This window comes from Lepus europaeus, chromosome 19 (assembly GCF_033115175.1).
Source record: "Lepus europaeus isolate LE1 chromosome 19, mLepTim1.pri, whole genome shotgun sequence".
NCBI classification, from domain to species: domain Eukaryota; kingdom Metazoa; phylum Chordata; class Mammalia; order Lagomorpha; family Leporidae; genus Lepus; species Lepus europaeus.
Genome location: NC_084845.1, coordinates 45,269,267 through 45,277,659, shown reverse-complemented (window position 1 = coordinate 45,277,659; position 8,393 = coordinate 45,269,267). Strand labels below are relative to the sequence as shown.

Genomic DNA, 8,393 nt, shown 5'->3' with positions numbered 1-8,393 from the left:
GAGAGAGAGAGACAGAGAGAAAGGTCTTCCTTTTTGCCGTTGGTTCACCCTCCAATGGCCGCTGCGGCCAGTGCACCACGCTGATCCGAAGCCAGGAGCCAGGTGCTTCTGGTCTCCCATGCGGGTGCAGGGCCCAAGCACTTGGGCCATCCTCCACTGCACTCCTGGGCCATAGCAGAGAGCTGGCCCGGAAGAGGGGCAACCGGATAGAACCCGACGCCCCAACCAGGACTAGAACCTGGTGTGCCGGCACCGCAAGGCGGAGAGGATAGCCTGTTAAGCCACGCGCCACCCAATTGTTAACTTTCGACACTTCAGCATCAAGTCTGAGAGACCAAGACTCAGTCAACATCAGCTTCACTGTGGCTATGAAGTCTGTTTTCAGAGCCTGAAGGCTTTACCACCAGATGGTGGGTTGGCGTCAGTGGATGAAATTCTTTTACTGATTTCTATAAAGAGTTCATTTATGTTGATTGAGTTTTTTGTGTGAGCTGGTCTCTACAAAAATTGCATGAATGGAGTTGGCACAGTCCTTAGCATCTCTCTCCATGGCTTTTTTTTACATTGATATGATCACTCGTATTTCTTACATTGCAACTTCAATGTTAGTGAGCAATGAATGCTGTTAGAGGTCTCCCAACTGTTTAATGTTGCAAATGTCTCTTGTGATATTGACTGAATATAGCTGCAGATGACTCTTAATAGTACATTAGGGTTACAGCACAAAATTGTTCTCATCCAGCTATACTCCAGATTAGGAATTTGTGTAGCTCATTTTGGTACCAGGCAGTCTTGGTCCTAAATGATGCCCTGTTGTTGGGTTGATGATTGGATAAAAATCATCTTCTACAAACTGCCTTACAATACTTGATTTACCATACCTGTGTCCCCAGCAGACACTGAGCTCCTTGGACACTACGGCCCAGGAGCCTAGGATGCAAGTCTGATCTTACCCTAATTTGAGGAGGAAGAGGCTAGGCCCTTCCCATGCCAGCTCAGAGGCTGCTGCCAATCGGGGTCTATTTTCTGTATTTTATGTTGTCTTGAGGCTTTGGGGAAGCAGACAGTAATTGTCCCTCCAGAGTCAGCTAATTCATAGACGTAGCAATCAACCTGTGAACATATTTTTCATATAAACCAATCCAAGTCCATATCTCCAACCACTTTATCTAACAAACATAGCAAGCCAAAATTTCCCCAGCCCTAAATCACTGCAGTAAATCCCCCCAAGGCCAAGTACAGGACAATTGCAGGCCACTCCTCTGGCACAGAACCCAATGATATTGAAACGATTCAATACTATATTTGAGTGAATTGTCAACCTGCCCCACCCATTGTTTCCCACAGAAACCATGATAAGGGCACTGGGTCCTGCTTTTCCCTCACTCCCTCTGCCCCCCTACTGACCCTGGCACTTCTTATTTGGCCCTGTGTGGCGTGGCATGCCCCTTTCTTCTGAGAACTGTGAGTAATAAAACTTTCCCTGTTACCCACCTATGTCATCATTCAGACACCTCCATCAGTTCATCTTGGGTACAATCAAAACAAGGGACAGTCAGGGGCTCAGCCAGATTGTGGAAAGTCTTGTGTACTGCTCTAAGGAGTTTGGGTTATTCTGTAGAAAGTGGGAGAAATGGAGGCCGGCGCCGCGGCTCACTAGGCTAATCCTCCGCCTTACGGCGCCGGCACACCGGGTTCTAGTCCCGGTCAGGGCACCGATCCTGTCCCGGTTGCCCTCTTCCAGGCCAGCTCTCTGCTGTGGCCAGGGAGTGCAGTGGAGGATGGCCCAAGTCTTTGGGTCCTGCACCCCTATGGGAGATCAGGAGAAATACCTGGCTCCTGCCATCGATCAGCGCGGTGCGCCAGTCGCAGGCGCGCCAGCCGCGGCGGCCATTGGAGGGTGAACCAACGGCAAAAAAGAAGACCTTTCTCTCTGTCTCTCTCTTTCTCACTATCCACTCTGCCTGTCAAAAAAAAAAAAAAAAAAGAAAGAAAGTGGGAGAAATAGTGCAAGGATTTTGAGCAAATAACATACACCTGAGCTTTAAGAAGACAATTCTAGCAGTGGGGTGGGATGTTGGGAAGCCAGTTTGAAAGCTGTTTGTAAACATTACTTGGTAATTAATTGGATATAGGAAGTGAAGAATAGTGAGGGATAAGACATTCAAGTTTGAGCTTGGCTTACCAGGTGGATGGAGATGTTACTGATACACAGGACAGGGTTAAGGGCGCTTTGAGGAAAGGATGAGTTTAGCTTGGGACACAAGGAGTCTGGGAAACACCAAACAGGCAGATCCATAGCCCAGTGGCCAAACCAGCCAGGAGCTTTAGAGTTAGATGTCTAGTTAGAAGCAGTTATACGAGAGTTTTCCCTTTATCATATTTTTAAAAATTTATTTAAGAGACAGAGAAAAAGAGACAGAGAAAGACCAACAGATAGCTCCCATCTGTGGGTTCACTCTCCAAATGTCCACAATGGCCAGGGAAGGGCCTGGCCCAAGCTAGGAGCTGGGAACTCCATCCAAGTCTCCCATGTGGGTGTCAGGGACCCAACTACTTGAACCATCACTTGTGCCTCCAAGGTTTGCATTGGCAGGAAGCTGGAATCGGGAGCCAGAGTGGGAATCTGACTCAGGTACCCTAGTGGAGGATGCAAGCCGAATGCCCACCCCTTCATCATATTTTAAACGTTTAGTTTGCTACACAACCCAATATGAAAGTAAACATAATCCATAGTAGTGATTTAGAATTCCTCTGATGACATGAATGTACAATACTGGATATAGTGTGGGACAGAAATATAAATGAATTTGTATAATTGAGGGCAAGGCAGCTTACTGCATTTACTGATGAGGACAGTAAGCTATTTTTTATGTTGCAACAATTAAAGTGAAGCTAATGACTCACTGATGCCAAAGAAACCAGAATACTGGCTTTAAACCCAGATACCCCTGTTATTTTAATACTACAGAGAGAACAAACTGTCCCTAAAAAGCCTGCAAAGCATTCAAGAGAAACACTACTGACACCTGTCTGAGGAGTGTCGGGGCAGCGCTGTTAATCTCACCCAGCAGGTCAATTTGACTTTGGCGATGTGTGCAGAGGCTGTGTCTCATCTCAGCCAGCTGAAACAACCTCGTGTGATCCTTTGTTCTTTTTTTAAATTTCTTTCTTTCTTTCTTTCTTTTTATTTGACAGGTAGAGTTACAGACAGTGAGAGAGAGAGACGGAAGAGAAAGGTCTTCCTTCCGTTGATTCACTCCCCAAATGGCCACTACGGCCGGAGCTATGCTGATCTGAAGCCAGGAGCCAGGTGCTACTTCCTGGTCTTCTATGCGGGTGCAGGGCCCAAGCACTTGGGCCATCCTCCACTGCACTCCTGGCCACAGCAGAGAGCTGGACTGGAAGAGGGGCAACCGGCACTAGAAACCGGCGCCCATATGGGATGCCGGCGCTGCAGGCTGAGTTATTACACACTGCCAGAAACTTCTTTCTTAAATTAATCAAGAGCCATCTTTCAGAGGCAGTAGCCTCCCTGTCTCTGAAGTTGTTTGTAACCAATCCTGCTTTAAAAACAGTAATCTCCAACCTGTGAGAAATTCATCTCCTCACTGGGTAGGGGGTACCTTGTGGTACAACATTGTGCTGCTTGCAATGCCTGCATCCCATATTTGAGTGGCTGTTAGTGTCCTGGCACCTCTGCTTCTGATTCAGCTCCCTGCTTATGCTCCTGGGAGGCTGCAGATGACGGCTTAAGTGCTTGGGCCCCTGCCACCCACCTGGGAAACTGAGATGGAGTTCCAGGCCCCTGGCTTCGGCCTGGCCCAGTCCTGGCTGTTGTGGGTATTTGGGGAGTGAATCAGCAGATGCAAGATCTCTCTCTCTCTCTCTCTCTCTCTCTCTATATATATATATATATATAGATAGATATATAGATAGATATCTCTCTCTCTCTATATATATATATATATAGAACTGCCTTTCAAATAAAATCTCTTTAAAAAGTCACTGGGTTTACCTCTCTTGGGCCTAGGACCCCCATATTCTGCCTTTGAAGATACTTTGTGTTGACCTTTGTACAGAGCCTGTTTATTTCCACTGACAATAGTAACAGCTCAGTGTTTAAGACACAATTAGGGCTGGTGCCATGGCTTAACAGGCTAATCCTCTGCCTTGCAGCACCGGCACACTGGGTTCTAGTCCTGGTCGGGGCGCTGGATTCTATCCTGGTTGCCCCTCTTCCAGGCCAGCTCTCTGCTATGGCCCGGGAAGGCAGTGGAGGATGGCCCAAGTCCTTGGGCCCTGCACCCGCATGGGAGACCAGGAGAAGCACCTGGCTGCTGCCTTCGGATTAGCGAGATGCGCCGGCCGCAGCGGCCATTGGAGGGTGCAACAATGGCAAAAAGGAAGACTTTTCTCTCTGTCTCTCTCTCTCACTATCCACTCTGCCTGTCAAAAAAAAAAAAAAAAAAAAAAGACACAATTAGGGGGCCAGCGGGTTAACGCCCTGGCCTGAAGCGCCGGCATCCCATATGGGCACCATTTCTAGTCCCGGCTGCTCCTCTTCATAGCAATAGAAGATGGCCAAGTCCTTGGGCCCCTGCATCCATGTGAGAGACCCAGAAGAAGCTCCCGGCTCCTGGCTTCGCATCAGCGCAGCTCTGGCCATTGTGGTCATTTGGGGAGTGAACCAGCAGATGGAAGATCTGTCTCTCCCTCTATCTCTGTAATTCTTCCTCTCAAATAAATCTTTAAAAAATAATACTAAAACCCAAAGCCTTCTTCACATGGCTATGCCATTTTAAGAAGCAGAGGCAGGGGCCACCGCTGTGGCGTAGGAAGTAAAGCGCCAGCATCCCATATGGGTAATGGTTTGAGTCCCACCTGCTCCACTTCTGATCCAGCTCTCTGCTATGGCCTGGGAAAGCAGTAGAAGATGGCCCAAGTCCTTGGGCCCCTGCACCCATATGGGAGACCCAGAAGAAGCTCCTGGCTCCTGGCTTTGGATCAGCCCAGCTCTGGCTGTTGCAGCCATCTGGGGAGTGAACCAGAGGCAGAGGATGGAAGACCTCTCTCTCTCTCTCTCTCTCTCTCTCTGCCTCTCTGTAAATTTGCCTTTCAAATAAATAAATAAATCTAAAAAAAAAAAAACAACCAAATGAAGGATTTGTGATAGTAAAAGATAGAAGTCTTTTGTTTTGTTTTGTAAAAAAAAAAAAAAAAACAGTTTACCTAGGTATAGGCTGAGTCACACATCATTCTGTAGATTCAGGAGCTTAAGTCACTGACAATGTTATGAAAACTCATAAACTGGGCTCTACTAATTTAGCTCTTTTAAACAGATTTATTTCTTTATTTGAAAGTCAGAGTTACAGAGACAGAATTAGGGAGATACAAAGAAAGAGACCTTCCATCTACTGGTTCACTCTCCAGATGGTTGCAAAGAGCCAGGAGTTTTATCCAGGTCTCCCATGTGGGTGGCAGGGGCTCAAACATTCGGACCACCTTCCTCTGCTTTCCCAGGCCATTAGCAGGGAACTAGATTGGAAGTGGAGCAGCTGACACATGAACCGGCGCCTGTATGGAATGCTAACATCACAGGCAATGGCTTTTACTACTACGCCACAACACCAGGCCCTAATTTAAATTTTGTTGAAGTTTTGATAAACGGTACCAAATCTTACCTTTACATCAACTGTAAAAATGAGTGTTTAGGCAAACAGAGGGAAGAAAGTTTAAAACTGACTTAATTCCCCACATATGAAACATTTCCAGCAGCCACTTCTACTCCATTGCTGTGTTAATTCTGGAATCCAACAAGCCTCGGGAGAAACTTCTACCACTTTATTCGGCTTTGTGACCTCGAGTGAGTTGCCTCTCAGAAGCATCTGTAAAATGGGGATAATTATGGTGGCTCAAGCATTGTGCTGCAGGTGGAACGAATGAGCCACTATCCTCAGACACTGAGCTCAGGGCCGGACTCCCAGCCAGGCATGCACGAATGTCCTCCTCCTCGTTAGTCCTATGTGTTTGCTCACTGCTGCAGCCTTAGCACCTCAGACAATGCCTGGCACATCACAAGCCCTCAATGAACACTCGTTAAATAACTATGACCATTCATTACTACCATCATCGGTCTAGGCTTGGCCATACTTCTTCCCCCCAAGTGCATCTGAAGGTGACAAATTATTATTCTGTAATTCAACTTTTTCTTATAAATATCAGATATCATTTATGTGTTCAAATTATTAAAGTTTTTTATTTTTAAATTACAGTACTATTCTTGAAATCTTATTATGTAAGGTTAAGAGATTTATACCACTGGAGTTCATTTTTACATAATATAAATGTTCTTTAACAGAGCTATTTCTTGAGCACTGTTCCCCAACGCCTTCCATGGGATCAAAATAAATTGATGGGCAGGATGCGACCTTATGTGTGGGTAGTGCCCATTTTAGATTCTTCCCACAGTTTTCAGCAGTACTAAGAGGAATTGTAAACCCATCTTATATATTCAGAGAGGCTGTGTGTGTTTGTGTGTCATTCTCAAAACTTGGCAAAGAAGCAACTATTCCCTCATGATTATAGAGGTACTTGTCAATCCAACTTTTTTTTTTTTTTGACAGGCAGAGTGGACAGTGAGAGAGAGATAGAGAGGAGAAAGGTCTTCCTTTGCCGTTGGTTCACCCTCCAATGGCCGCCACGGCCGGCGCGCTGCGGCTGGTGCACCACGCTGATCCGAAGCCAGGAGCCAGGTGCTTCTCCTGGTCTCCCATGGGGTGCAGGGCCCAAGGACTTGGGCCATCCTCCACTACACTCCCTGGCCACAGCAGAGAGCTGACCTGGAAGAGGGGTAACCGGGACAGAATCCAGTGTCCCGACCGGGACTAGAACTTGGTGTGCCGGCGCCGCAAGGCGAAGGATTAGCCTTTTGAGCTGCAGTGCCGGCAATCCAACTTTTTTTTAAAAAAGATGTATTTATTTATTTGAAAGCCAGAGTTACATATAGAGAGAAGGGGAGAGGCAGAGAGAGAGAGAGAGAGAGAGAGAGAGAGAGAGAGAAAGTCCTCCATCCGCTGCTTCACTCCCCAATCAGCCGCAACAGCCAGAGCTGCACCGATCTGAAGCCAGGAGCCAGGAGTTTCTTCCGGTTCTCCCACATGGGTGCAGGGGCCCAAGGACTTGGGCCATCTTCCACTGCTTTCCCAGGCCATAGCAGAGAGCTGGACTGGAAGTGGAGCAGCTGGGTCTTGAACAGATGCCCATATGAAATGCTGGCACTGAAGGCGGCAGCTTACTCTGCTACGCCACAGCACCGGCCCCTCAATCCAAATTTTCTTTTGCTGTGTACTCAGTCCCATAAAAGCACTTTTTCTACCATTCTCATAACTTCATCTTTTGGTATTAATTATATAGTTTAATACATGGTCTGATAACCAGCGTTGTTCTCAGTCCATAAGGGGAGGAGTGGTGAGCAGATTCATTAGTTTGAGAAGATGGGAGAAGACAGCCATCCCTTGTTCACCAAGATGTTTAGGTGCCCGTTAGATGCCTTGGGGCCACAGATGTGGCCATAAAGGTAAGTGTTATGTGTTGTGTTGAGGAGGTCAGTCCATGCCAAGAGGAGAAAACAGGAACAAGAGATGAGAAAAGTGCTGACAGAGCCTGTTTGGCTTGGGGATTGGTTTGTGTGTTCTTTAAAAGCCCATTTTTTAGTCTTGATCCACAAAGTCTTATGTTAATGGATTCAGGGTAGAAACAGGATCCAATTATGGCATTTCAAGGTAGAGCCTTTGGGAACTGTTCGGTTGGGATTAGATTGCTGGGGTGGACCCCAGTGATCAAATTGTGGTGACTTCATAAGGGGAGACAGGGAGACCGCATAGACATGATGAGCATATCCCAGTTTCCTGACTCACCATGTCGTTATTCTTCCTTTACACATCTCCACCATCCACCAGCAGACCAATGGGGCTGCCTGATTTGGCCTGTGAGCCTCCAAAACTATGAGTCTAAAAACCTCCTTCCTTCTTAGGTCGGCTGTTTCAGATATTATTTATTAGAAAGAAAGTTAAGGCAAATCCATGTCCAAAATGCTATGGAAGCTCAGAAGATGTGTGACTTCTTCTCCTTCTTCTTCTCCTTCTTTTTTAAACATTTCTCTATTTATTTGAGAGTCAGAGTTACAGACAGAGAGAGGGAGAGACAGAGAAAGGGGTTTTCTAACTACTGTTTCACTCCCCAAATGGCTGCAATGGCCAGAGCTGGGCCGATCCGAAGCCAGGATCCAGGAACTTCTTCTGGGTCTCCCACATGGGTGCAGGGGCCCAAGCACTTGGACCATCCTCCACTGCTTTCCCAGGCCACAGCAGAGAGCTGGATCGGAAGTGGAG

General features: G+C 47.0%; 1 pseudogene; it reads right to left on the bottom strand.

Annotated features, from left to right (window-relative positions):
- Positions 1-357: 357 nt before the first annotated feature.
- On the bottom strand, positions 358-7,945 carry LOC133747715 (ras-related protein Rab-22A-like; annotated as a pseudogene).
- Between the last annotated feature and the right edge of the window lie 448 nt (positions 7,946-8,393).